The sequence below is a fragment of the Lepidochelys kempii genome, chromosome 2, assembly GCF_965140285.1.
Source record: "Lepidochelys kempii isolate rLepKem1 chromosome 2, rLepKem1.hap1, whole genome shotgun sequence".
Classification (NCBI taxonomy): Eukaryota; Metazoa; Chordata; order Testudines; family Cheloniidae; genus Lepidochelys; species Lepidochelys kempii.
The window spans coordinates 114994041-115008175 of record NC_136381.1 but is presented as its reverse complement, the minus strand read 5'-3'; the positions used below and the strand labels follow the sequence as shown (position 1 = coordinate 115008175).

At 45.2% G+C, this 14135-nt stretch overlaps 1 long non-coding RNA gene across 2 annotated transcripts; it reads right to left on the bottom strand.

Moving 5' to 3' along the window:
* Nucleotides 1-2265: 2265 nt before the first annotated feature.
* Nucleotides 2266-9507, bottom strand: LOC140905959 (uncharacterized). 2 transcript variants are annotated; one of them, XR_012157005.1, is made up of 4 exons: nucleotides 9422-9507; nucleotides 5643-5721; nucleotides 3830-4005; nucleotides 2266-2351 (listed from the first exon to the last, which is right to left on the bottom strand). It is a non-coding gene; the product is annotated as an uncharacterized LOC140905959 (long non-coding RNA). The 2 variants fall into 2 exon arrangements; XR_012157004.1 differs by having other exon boundaries at nucleotides 3830-4002.
* Between the last annotated feature and the right edge of the window lie 4628 nt (nucleotides 9508-14135).

The window sequence follows — 14135 nt, the reverse complement described above, 5'->3', positions numbered from 1 at the left end:
CTTACCTCAACCAATGAATCTAAGCTAAACACTTTGGGGGATCAGAAAAATCCAGATATTTTGGTAATCTTTAATGTTAAGCCCTTTTGTCCTCCAGCATTGTGTCTGGAAGCACGGAAAACAGATCACATACAAGCCTTTTCTCTCATTATTTCTGTCACGAATGCAAGCTGTGGAAATCTCACAGGAAACCCTGTTCTCATGAGATTTCCAGACCAAGAAATTAGGATAGTTTGGATAAGCTTTGGAACCCACAATCCTGAATCCTTATCCAAACCATTCCACTCAAACTACAGCTCCCAGAACACAGTGTCATTTACACTGTTTGGGTCAGACATCGGCTGGTGTACACTGGCTTGGTACCACTGACTTCAGTGGAACTACACCAGTTTTTACCAGCTGAGAATCTGGCTCTTAGTTTCTAATCACATGCATCTGACTTATTTTAAAAGAGACACTAATGTGCACTAATTTTCTCAGGGAAATTGCACAGTAAATGAATGTCAGGAAATGCATCTTTCTCTGTACATCACACAGCAGCAGGTTGAGAGGTTTCTTTCTTTTTTTTTTTTTTTTTTTAGCTCTGTCACACAGATCTAAAAATTAATTTGCCTCTTAAAAATGGATGATTGGTGCTGACAAACCCTGTATTTTCCAGAGCAATAAGGCAGATTTTGATTAGGCTTCACTGAGTCCTAGATTCCATGTTCCAGTAACCACATGCTGTGGAGTGTGGGAGACTCACAGGTGACTGACCCGAGTCTGCAGCAGAAATTCTCACTGAAAGGCTGACAGCTGAACAGAGCTTTGGCCCGGCTGGAACAGAGGGAGGAAGCTGCAAAAGCAGCAGAGGAAATGATGTCTGAATTCTGAGCACCGATGCCTGATTTATAGAATTCAGAACAGGTTGCTTCCAATCAAAATGTTAAGCCACTGGCTTGAAAAAGCAAATGAATTAATTGTGCCATTTTCATGACATTCTGCTGTAGCTTAAATGTATTAATAACTGTTCATCCCAGAAACAGCTTTTTCCTCCCACATGAGGGGAGAAAATATCTATCTGAATTTTTTAGATTATGTGACAGGCTTGCAAACTGTTGTTAACTTCATCATTTGGAATATGGATTAGGCTGCAGTACATTAATTTATTGGGAGTGAGAGCTGCCTGTTCATCTCCTTTCTGTTATAACATCTACAGTGAAAGCACACTGGGGGCCAGCCAGCTAGTGAATAATGGCCTAGAATATGAAGTTTGGTGGGGTGAGATGGCAAGATTTGTAACTGATATAACTGAATCCATTAAGCAAAAATTAAAAGGTCAGTGGTCCTTCAATAGATATGGCTCTTAATGAAATTACAGATCATGAAACCTGCCAGTTAAAAATGGCATTAATTGAATGTAGTAAAAGGCTGTGCACATATGCCTTTCCAGTCAAACAAAAATAGATACCGAGATTAAACACCCACTGTTCATTTAGCTAGAGTCCATAACACTCAGCATCTGGCAATCGTACCCACTAGAACAGTCCAACCCTTCATCCTGCTTCGACATACTGGGCCTGTAGCTAGGAGGGGCTGAGCACCCTCCACTCACAGTGGGCCAAATCCTGAGAGGTACTGAGCAAGTGCAACTCCCATTGACCTCACTGGGAGCTGCAGGAGTTTGGCACCATTCAGATTTTGCCCACTGATTTCAGTACAACTTGGGTATGCTCACCCCCAGCATCTCCCCAGAGTAGGCCCGGAACAAGTAGATTTTTCATCTCTTTAGTGGCTGTTTGTCTCTGTCATTTATCCATTCATGAGAGATCCACTTGTAATACCGTATGGACAAAATGGTGGGGGGAAAGTTTAAGCGCTGCTATTTGTGGGCCAACAGAATTCATGAAACATTAAAGAGATCCTTATCCGTGTCCTGAATTGTTACTACCAAGTCTTCAGCTTTGCAGAAAACATATTTCTGTTGTCATTTTTATTCCTCATAGGCCTGTTCGCCCTATGATTATGTTAATGGCCTTCACCACATGTGAACAATTACTCAGCATAAAAAAAGTGTGATGTTTAGGTACTTAAGTCTGAAATCTTAATGTAATTGCCTATAGAAAAATCTATTTACATCATCTATTCAATATTTAAGGATCAGTGTCCATGAGCTTTTAGGCTGAAATTGCCAAGCCATGACAGTATGGTAACACTACCACCTCACAGCAATTTGTAATCTTAGATTTTATTTTAACGTCTAATACTAATAGACAAATCAGCTACAGGGCACGTTGCTTTCTGCCAGTGTAGGTGCCACCACCCAGTCTTATATTCCAGTTCTCCAAGGACCAAACGTATTATCCCAGATCCTGCAGAGAGAGTGAGTGAGTGTTACAGCTGAGCAAGAGCTACCAAAAAGCATTCACAAACAGTTGTCAGATAAAATCCACTAATTCATTTTGAAGGTATTTCCAACCCCTTTTGTTTTATTCATTTTATGCAAACATTCCAGTAAGTCATTTTTTTCCTATGTTCACATAAAGTGAAAGCCCAATAAATACTCACGTGTGTAGATGAGCACAAAGATTTATTCCAGAAATATTTTCACAACCTTCTTGTAATCTCTGAGTTCCCTCATCTCACTTAGAAAACTATCAGTCACCCAATCAGGAAGCAGAAACACCACCATATGGGAACACAGGAACTGCCAGATTGGATCAGACTTGAGGTCCATCTGGTTCTGTAGCCCATCTCTGACAATACCAATACCAACTGCTTCAGTGGAAGGTGCAAGAAATCCCATTAGGGACAATTATGGAATAATCTACTCATAGAGAAGTTTCTTTCTGATTCCCATCAGAGTTTGCTATTGGTTTATGCCAGGAAGCATAAGAGTTTGTATCCCTTATATTTTTTATCTGGGCTAATGCAGTTTTCATTATCCACATAAATACCTAATCCATTTTGAATCCTGTTAAGCTCTTGGACACCATGATATTTTGTGGCAATAAGTCCCCAAATTACATGTTGTGTAAAAAAGCATTTCCTTATATCATTTTAAATGTGTTGCCTTTCCTCATTGGATGGTCCTTGTTCATTAATTATGAGGGAGCAATTTCTCTATTCCATTCGTTATTTTGCATCTCTCTCGTATGTCCCCTTCTTTTATTTATGTCTTCTCTAAAAAAAAACATTCCCAATTTTTCCAGCCTCTCCTCACCAGGAAATCTCACCGTGCCCCTAATCATTTTGGTGGCTCATCTCTGGTCCTATGCATTACTTCTATGATGCACATGACCAGTTCTCCACCAATAGGGCCTGATCCAAAACCACATGAAGTCAATGGATAGACTCCTGTTGTCTTTGGATCCAGCCCGTCACACAAATAGCTAGAGACATTGACATAGCTGAATAATTCATGAAGCCACAGGTCTAACTATGTCCACAGTAAGCAATGCAGCCAACCATTGTGACTAATAAACACATTTGTAAAAATCAGAATCTATTTGTAGAGAACTCACAAACAAAGAAGCCTAAATTTGTCAAATAAATTATAGTGACTAGTTCACCTAGCTTTAGTATGCGCACCCACCCTGCACTATGTGCATACAGCCTTATCAGAGAGATACAAGCCTGCCCATGTAACAGATGCATGTTTTCTGTACTCTGGTTCAGCTGGGAATGCACGCTGTAAAGCAGAAATAAATCACATGGAACTTGCTGTCATTTCTCTACCTTCCTTCAAAAATCTTCTGATGCTGCTGCCTGACTGGTTTGAGTTGGCATAGTTTTTAAATGAAATCTGGGAGACTGGCATCAACAGCATTGCCTAATTTTTAGCTAATACCTCTGTGGGTTCTGCGTTCGCATCTGGCCAGTGCCGTCATGCTGAGTATGATTATAATAGGCTGCTGCTCTTTCCCAAGCCGGAAGCTGGGGTACTGCTACTGACAGACTAAACAGAGACTTGTTCCAAACACAACAGCACATCACAGCCAGCGAAGGGTCGGCGGCGCGGGACTTCTCCCAAGGCATAAAAAAAGAGAGAGAGAGAGGAGAGAGAGAGAGAAATGTGTTAACTGTGCTAACAGTGCCAAGTAATATGCTTCGTTAAAAATTTAATCACCTGCAAGTGCAAAACAAGTGCAAAGCAATCATGTTGTAATTAGCACAGCAATTAACACCTCCCTTTTCGATAGCACATGCATCGTAGGAAGTGCATGATTGCAAGTGTTTATGCTTCTGACAGACTAAGTTCCTATAGAGAGGAAAAAATTGCTTAAATAGATTTTTTTCTTGTCTTTTTGGCATTTTGGCTGCTAGGTGCCCATGAAACCCCAGCACCAGCTGCCATATTGGTTTTGTGTGAACACTGTTTCATTGCATAGTGTAACTAACAAATACAACTTCATTTGGGTCCTCTTCAAAAGACAAACATTAACATCTTCTGTAAAATTATAATGTGAATAATGTTTCTGTGACCAAATGTGACACACGTATTATAAATATATGCTTATTGGAAACCACAGCTTACTGTAAACTACATATCAGAACTGCATAGAGATCTGGGTACTCAGGAACCATGCAAAGGGGTTGATATAAAAGCCAGAATAGGAGAGAATCTAGTGAACTCAGCGTGAGTCTGTGTTTGTACAATACCTAGCACAAAGGGGTCCTAGTGCGTGACTGGAGTGCCTAGGTACTACAGTAATACAAATGATTAATAATAACAATAGCAACATGAGACTGAGTAATGTCAGAGCTCTAATCCTGGGTTTGTCTAGAGTGGTCTAGGGTGAGTCACTTAGGCCCAAATTTTCTAAAATGGTCCCTACTTTTTGGTGTCTCAATTCTTGGGTATCCAACTTTAAACATGTAAAGCCATGTTTTCAGAGGTGCTTTGTATCCATAACTCTGACTGAAGTCAATGGAAGTTTTGAGTGCTCAATACACCAAGGAAAATCAGGCTCTGAAGTTGGGCACCCAAAAACTGAGACACCAGAAACCAGAGGCCACTTGTGAAAATACAGCCCTTGACCACTCTGGCTTTCCCCACCATACTATGGAGACAACAACATTTAGCTACCTGCCAGGAGAACTGGCAAGATTAGTTAGTTAACTTTTGCAATGAACTTTGAAAATGGAAAACGCTAAGTGGTGGTGTTATTATTAGGTCTGAATCAAAATAACCACTGTCTGCCGTGAACCATGACTACTAAAATATTACTCCCCACACACGGGGAACTCTCTAGCTTGCTACTGAACTCCAGAAATTCACTTCTAATATTTGCCACCCAAATAATTATCTGAACTAAGATTGTGCTGGCACAAGTATTGTATTATAAGTAGAATTCTACATAATTACCATGGAGGAGGGCTGCAGGGGCCAAGCAAAAGGAACAGAGTAACTATCGATCGCTCGGTCTCTTGGGAAATTTCTTGGGCCTGATCTGCTCTGAGATGGTAACCGTGTTTGAACCGGTGCCTGTTGAATTATATTTTTAATACAGTTTCTCATTTATTTTGGCACCATGCGCCGCATGTGAAACTGTGTTTAAATCCAGTTTAGTAAATGTTGTGTTTGAGCTTGTGTTTTATCATAGTTTTCAAACACAGTTCTAGTCTCAACATCAACATGGCCCAACCACGCTCTCTCTTACCTCACTCTGATTTAAGTGACTGTTGTGTGATGCCTTCTACAGATGGATCGGCAATGACGAGTCCAAAGGCTGCTCAGATCTGGAACACAGATGTTGGATTTTATATTTGCTAGTCCCCAGTATGATCTGGGCTACAGAGAGCTACTGTATGCTCGCACCATAGTTTTGCCTGTGTCTGTATCAGTGATGTGCTGCAGGAGGCTCTCAGGACCTTGTTAAAATTCTGCTGCCACATTTATGGGAGATTTGGGTGATTTCCCTGCTTCTGATGGAACTCATGGCCTCAATGTGTATTGCTAAATCATCCCTGCCAGACATGACTTACCCCCGAGGCTCATAAATGTTCTTCAGAAGAGCAATTGTGTTGTACTTGGCACGCACTGGAATAAGATGTGTCAGGATTTTAAAAAGTAATAATAATTTCCAGGGGAGAATACACCTGAAACCCTTGCCCCAGATCTTCATCTCAGCAGACGTCACCTTTGAAATATCACACGGACAACACTGTGCTATACTATAAATACACACAGTATATGTTTCAGGAAGAAAATGTTGTATAGTGCACAGTCAGCACTTAAATAAAACACGTATAGACTTCCCAGTGCTGAGCCCTCCTCTCTGCAATTATCTGCACTTCTTGTACACTAAAGTTTATCACAGGCAAAGGGGAAAATGTTCCATGAGAGTCCCTTGTTAAAGCATTGGCAGCACAGTGTATGAATGAGAGAGAGGCTGAACGTCTCAGTCGCTCCACTCCCAATTCCCTCCAACCCAAGGACTGATAATTGTGCTGTATTAAGGACTAGCAAAACCACACCTGCTGGGATTCTAACCCTGAACAGAAAATTGTGTGTTAGTGGGGTGGGGGGGGGCGGATTCTCTCATGAGTGCATGCAAAGGACGCCATGCAAAGTGCATCACATCATCCCTCTGGAACCGAGTCCAGCGGAGAAATCTAGCAAAGTGCTCTGTGACCATTTGAGGCCACAGATTGTGGCAAAGAGCTGTCACAAAATAAGAGCACCACCAAAAAGAATAACTTGCAGAGTGGGGAGGGAAGGTTAGTGGACCAGGCAGCGGCCACTAGGGAGAAGTTACAAAAACTGCAAGGCAGCCATGACACATACAGCTGCTGATGGGGCCTACAATGGAGCTGTAAGGGGTATAGATTAAGAGCTGTGGTCTGATGCACGGGAAATCAGAAAGTCACAGATCCAAGCAGGCGTCTTGCTGGAGTATAGAATCTAAACTGAAGTGTTGGCTCTCAGGGTACTCGACAGCTAACCATGAATTTAAAAAGCACACAGCAAGGAGAAAAGTGTTTATTAGAAAAAAAACATCAGAGCTCACCAGCCAGGACGAATCTCCCAAACTGAATCTGGACAAATGACCAGGAATCTTCAGAGAAAGTAACAGCAGTCAAGCATCGATATCAGAATTTGACTGCTGTTGCCTGTGGTGTCCATTTCCAAGTCACACGCAAGGGAACTGCTGGACTCCTTGAGTATCACCTACTATTCTCAGTGTGGTATTAGAGCAATGATATTGAAGGTTTTTTAAAGGTTCTGAAAGGGCTAATGTGGATGGTATAGCGTCTCTGAGCTTATAGCTCTTTGGATTAGTCAGGTATGGATGTTATTTAGCCAAAAGGAGGTAAAATGGAGACATGAGTGTGGTACCAGTAAAATGTAAGAGATAAAACCAAGAAGGTGACAAGTCCAAGACAACCTGAACTTAAAGTACAAACGGACATGACGGCATTGAGAGAGGTTAGCAGCACAGGTAATTAATGTGTGGAGTAGACTATACAGCAGCGATGAATGCTGGAATTGTGCACAGGACCTAAAATGTCCAGGGCCCTGTTCTTTCATTGTAGGATTCAAGTAACTCCCATTGATTTCAGGACAATAGGAGATCCTGCAACCCATTTGGATCCACTCCCCAACCTAGGGTCCATAGGTTCTAGTCTCCTCCCACAAGGCACAAATAACCTCTACTGACTTTCCATGGTGTTGTGGGGCCCAGAAAGGAAGAAAAACACAGCTAGAAAAAGGCTGAAAACCCACTCATTTTGCACACCCAGGTTTCTAGCCACCCATCCCTTTTTTCCTAAGGAGAAAAAATTAGATAAGGCAGAGGTATGATGAAATAATGAGTAGGACGAGACCATGTTACATTACTTGGTATCACTCCAACCTGTGAATGATTAAAACAAAAGAAAAGGGGAGTTTCCATGCACACTAATGTGAAAAGCATTTTATAATAAAAAGCGCTGAAACTCTGGGGGCTGGTGGGAACAAGTCTGTTGCAACATTTCTAGATGAGACATGGTGCACCCAGCAGTGCATTGTAAACAGCTAAAAAAACCAAAGGGGGAAAAAAAAAGACAGAGGAGAAAAGTAGTCTCGTGGAGCACAGAAGTGGGAGCCAGACGATCCGGGTTTTCTCCCTGACCACCATAGACTTCCCATGTGATCTGGGGCAAGTCAAGGGGTTCTTCAAACGTGTCAGACGAAAAAGAAAGATCAAAGATGGTGTGGGTCTGCTGCTCAATGGAGATGGTGAGCTGGTAACAGAAGAGGGTAGGAAGGCGGAGCTGCTCAATGCCTACACATCGAAGATCTTCTGACCAATTTGAATCCATTCAAATCAGCAGGGCCGGATGTTATTTGAGGGTACTGAAGGAAGTAGCTGAAGAAATCTCAGAGCCACTGACAGACAATAATATTTGCAAACTCATGGATACAGGAGAGGTCCTGGAAGGCTGAAGAAGGATGAAAATAATGCCCATCTTTAAAAGGGGGAAAAGGAGGAGCTTGGGAACTATAGACCAGTCAGCCTGTCCTTGCTACCTGAGACGCTACTAGAGCAATGTATAAAACATTCAATTTGCGAATACCTAGAGGATGGAGGGACAGGGCAGGATTAACCTTTTGTGGGCCCGGTGCCAAACATATTTGTAGGGCCCCCTGGGGAATGATTGTAAAAGGGGTTGGGGGCAAAAGCACAGAGGGGCAGGAGCTAGGGTTGGTTTCTGGAGCAAGGGAGGGGCCATGGGTAAACTGCAAGCACAGCAGGGCTGGGGAGGGGGTAAATAGGATCTCCCCCCCGCCCCCCTGCCCACATAGAGCAGGTACCTACCTGTTTCTAGCCCATTCTCTTCGTCTCTCTCTGCACTGAGCTGCCCCTCTTCCCGCAGCAGCAGGACAGGTTCTCTTCCAGCCCTCTGGGGTGGGTGTTGGGAGTGGGAGGAGCAGAGGCTAATGTGGTTACTCCTATAACCGGACTTTTAGTTTCCAGTCAGCACCGCTAACAGGACTCTCAGGTCCCATTTTCTACTGGAGTTTCCAGTCTAAAACTGGATACGTGGCAACAGGGCTGCCAGAAAAGCCGGGGGGCGGGAGGGAGGGGTGAAGCAGTTATTTTTAAGCGGGGGGGGGGGCGGGAAGCAAGTGGTGGGTGGGCTAGGGAGTGGAGAGGGGCAAGGGCCATGTCTGCTGTACTGCTACCCAGGTAGGTTGGAGACGGGGGATGGGGGGAGGGGGAAATCAGTCAACACAGTATCCCCAGTCCAAGGGATGTGACAGCCAGTGGTGGATTCAGAGTTAGTGGGGTCCTCCGGCCCTGTGCTCAGCTTCATTTTTGGGGCCCCTCCTTGGGACCTAACCAAGAAAAAGAACATTCTCTCTTACCTCCTCCCCCGCCCCCATTTTTCATTCTTTTTTTCTTCATCCTCCCCCTAGAAGTAGTAGCAAGTAAATGAAAATAAAGTGAGGTACCTTGATCGTTCTTGTAGTCTAACTTATTTTTCCACAGACCACTTGAAAATCGCAGAGGGTCTTGACGGACCACTTAATGATCTTTCCAAATATTGTTTGTACCATTAGCTAACTATTGTAAAGCGCTTTGGATAGAGTGCTTTATTTAAAAAATGTAAAAAAAACATTGGGGTGAGGGGTCTGGCCAGGAGCTAGGGTGAGGGAGGGGGCTCAGGGTTGGGGCAGGAGGTTGGAGTGTGGAGTGCTTACCTGGGGCAGCTCCTGTTTGGTGCAAGGGGTGCAGGTAGGAACGGGGTGGGTGCAGGAGCTCCTGTTTGGTGCTCAGGGTGGGGGTGGGGGTGGGGGGGGTTGCAGGAGTCAGGACAGGGGGCCGGGGAGGTGTGAGGGGGCAGGAGTCGGGGCAGGAGAGGTGTGAGGGGGTACAGGGGTCAGGGCAGGGGGCTGGGGGTGTGGGCTGGGGTCATAGGGGTGCTCACGGCAAGGGACTGGAGGGGTTAGCCCCAATTCCAGCCCCTTCCCCAAGGTCCCACCCCCACCTCTTCTCCTCCTCCTCCCCGGAGCAGCGAGCATACTGAGGCTCTGCTCTTCCTGCTTTCTCCTGCCAGCAAACAGCTGATCAGTGGCAGGGAGAGGGGGAAGGGAGGGAACGCAACAGGCTGAGGGAAGAGGCGGGGGAGGAGCTTGGCTGCCAGCAGAGCCTGCCCTGCTGCAGCAAGAGCTGGCAGCAGCAAGCTTCTGCCCCCACAGGAGAGAGCAGGGAGCAGAGAAGAGCGGGCCAGGCCAGGGCCTCTTTGGACTGTGGGCCCGGCACCATGGTGCCGTGGTAAATCTGGTACTGTGGAGGGATGATCAGTAGCAGCCAGCATGGATTTTACCAAGAACAAATCATGCCAAACCAGCTTGATTTCCTTCTTTGACAGGATAACTGGTTTGGTGGATAGGCAGTATACCTGGATTTGAGGAAGGCTTTTGACACAGTCCCACAAAACATTCTGATAAGTAAGCTGGAGAAATGAGGGCTTGGTGGAACTACCATTAGGTGGCTATATAATTGTTCAAACAACCCCAAACGAAGAGTAGCTATTAATGAAATTATGTCAGATTGGAGTGAGGACTCAAGCGGGACACAGGGATCTGTTCTGGGTCCGGTGTTGTTTCACATCTTTATCAATGACCTGGATGTAGGAATAGAGAGCATCCTGATCACATTTGCAGATGACACAAAGGTAGGGGGTTGCCAACACTTGCGAGGACAGAGCTAAGTTTAAGAGGGATCTTGATAAGTTGGAGAACCAGGCTATAGACAACAAAATGAAATGGAATAAAGACAAATGTCAGGTGCTACACGTATGGAAGAAAGGCCAAATGCACAAATACAGAATGGTGAACCGCAGCCACTGGGAGCTGCGGGCAGCCATGCCTGCAGATGGTCTATGTAAACAATCTGTCTTGCGGCCCACCAGCGGATTACCCTGATGGGTTGCGGGCAGCCTGCAGGCCGCAGGTTGCCCACCACTGCTTTCAACACAAGAAATCCTGCATCTTGGCAGGGTTAGACCAGATGGTCCTTGTGGTCCTTTCTAACCCTATAATCACTTGATTATCAGGAGTTTGTGCAGAATAGTGCACCTTATTTATATGTACAAATTTGCACATGCTAATTGTGTATTTTCACACAGAAGTGACCAGTTACTTCCCTAATAGGCTATTTGATTGTGCAAATATTACCTTGAAGACCGCAATTGCCGTCAAATAGGCCCTTATGCTTTCTGTGCATCAGTTCCTCACCTGTAAAATCTAGGTAACACATATACCTCACAGATATGTTCTCAGGATAAATTAATGCATAAGGTTCTTGGAGATTTTGGATGGAAAGCATTACAGAAGTAAAAGTATTCTTTTTTATTGGTAATGTATTTTAAAAGCAGAGCTATTGGGGGGAAAAAACTGTGTAGTGATGTTTGCCCATTGGGCACCAAAGTCAGTAGCTAAAAAGTTGTTTTATTCTCTCTCATGATCACAGTAAATGTGTCCCTTAAGAATTCACCTGTGCCTGCTGCTTACACCGCACCTGAAATCATAATCCTCTGTGACATAATTAGGGCCCTACCAAATCCACGGCCATGAAAAACGCGTCACGTACCATGAAATCTGGTCTCCCCCGTGAAATCTACTCTTTTGTGTGCTTTTACCCTATACTATACAGATTTCATGGGGAGAGACCAGCATTTCTCAAACTGGGGGTCCTGACCCAAAAGGGAGTTGTTGGGGGGTGGGGTCCACAAGGTTATTTTAGGGGTGTTGAAGTATTTCCATCCTTACTTCTGCGCTTCAGAACTGGGCAGCCAGAGAGCAGCAGCTGTTGGCCAGGCACCCAGCTCTGAAGGCAGCGCAGAAGTAAGGGTGGCAATACCATACAGTGCCACTCTTACTTTTGCACTGGTGCTGGCGGTGGCTCTGCCTTCAGAACTGGGCTCCCAGCAGCCGCCACTCTCCAGCTGCCCAGCTCTGAAGGCAGCACCGCCACCAGAAGCGACACAGAAGTAAGAGTAGCAGTACCACAACCCTCCCTACAATAACCTTGCTGCCACCCCCACAACTCCATTTTGGGTCAGGACCCCTAAAATTACAACACTGTGAAATTTCAGATTTAAATGGCTGAAATCATGAAATTTATTATTTTTAAAATCCTATGACTGTGAAATTGACCAAAATGGACCATGAATTTAGTAGGGTCCTAGACATAATACAATAATCATATCCTCAGCAGTTCAAGATGACATCAAAACAGAGAATTCTGACTTCAAGAGATTTACAGGGTACATGCAGCTAGAAGAGTCCAGCCTTAATGGGTAAAATAATACAAAAGCAGTCTTTACATCTTTTAGTTTTACAAATGCAACTTGTTGCATTTCCAAAAGCCCATTCATTTGCACACTGAGCCCTGGTCTACACTACAAGTTTAGGTCGAATTTAGCAGCGTTAGGTCGATTTAACCCTGCACCCATCCACACGACCAAGCCTGTTTTGTCGACTTAAAGGGCTCTTAAAATCAATTTCTGTACTCCTCCCCAGCGAGGGGTTTAGCGCTAAAATCGACCTCGCTGGGTCGAATTTGGGGTAGTGTGAATGCAATTCGACGGTATTGGCCTCTGGGAGCTATCCCAGAATACTCCATTGTGGCCACTCTGGACAGCACTCTCAACTCAGATGCACTGGCCAGGTAGACAGGAAAAGCCCCGGGAACTTTTGAATTTCATTTCCTGTTTGGCCAGCATGGCGAGCTGACCAGCACAGGTGACCATGGAGTCCCAGAATCGCAAAAGAGCTCCAGCATGGACCAAACAGGAGGTACTGGATCTGATCGCTGTATGGGGAGAAGAATCCATGCAAGCAGAACTCTGTCCCAAAAGACGAAATGCCAGTATATTTGCCAAAATTTCCAAGGGCATGATGGACAGAGGCTACAACAGGGACACACAGCAATGCCACGTGAAAGTTAAGGAGCTGAGGCAAGCCTACCAAAAAACAAAGGATGCAAATGGTAGCTCTGGGTCAGAGCCCCATACGTGCCACTTCTATGATGAGCTACATGCAATTCTAGGGTGGGGCCCCTACCATCACCCCACCACTGTCTGTGGACACCTGCAAGGGGGGAGTCTCGCAACAGGGATGAGGAAGATGAGAAGGAGGAGGAGGTTGAGGATAGCGCACAGCAGGCAAGCGGAGAATCCCTTCTCCCCCAGCAGCCAGAAACCGTTCATCACCCTGGACTCAATACCCTCCCAACCCGGGCTTCCAGACCATGAAGCCGGATAACGCACCTCTGGTGAGTGTACCTTTATAAATATAATACAGGGTTTAAAAGCAAGCGTGTTTAATGATTAATTTGCCCTGAAGACTTGGGATGCATTCACAGCCAGTATAACTACTGGGAAAGTCTTAACATGTCTGGGGATGGAGCAGAAATCCTCCAGGGACATCTCCATGAAGCTCTCTTGGAGGTACTCTAAAAGCCTTTGCAGAAGGTTTCTGGGGAGGGCAGCCTTATTCCATCCTTCATGATAGGACACTTTACCACACCAAGCCAGTAGCAAGTAGTCTGGTATGATTGCAGAACAAAGCATTGCAGCGAATGGGCCCGGGCTTTGGTGGCATTCAAGCAACATCCGTTCTTTATCTCTCTGTGTTAGCGTCAGGAGAGTGATATCATTCATGGTCACCTGGTTGAAATACGGGAAATTTGTTTAAGGGGACGTTCAGAGGTGCCCATTCCTGCTGGGCTGTTTTCCTTTGGCTGAAAAGACATCATCCCCGCTGTTAGCCAAACGTTCTGGAGAGGCCCCTTCATGCTGAGCTGTTTGCATTTGGCTGATAGGGATCTTCCCTGATATTAGCCACACGGTGGGGTGTGAAGCGATCATCCCAGAGAATTGGGGGGGGAGGGTGTAGTTTGGATTGTGCTGCACATTCACCCTAAACTGCAGCCCCGCCTTTTAAACGGCCAACCCAACGGGCTTTGCTTGGTATGGGAAAGGAGGACGCTGCTGTTTGAAACCGTTCCCACGTTATGAAGGTTGAAGAAGCCGAAACCCTTTGCCTTACCATGGCTGCCTGCAAACTGAATTCTGTTGCCCAGCTGAGCATGTGTGATGTCTCACACCAAACCGGCAGGCACTCAATACAAGAGGCAAAATGTGACCTTGTAGCAAAA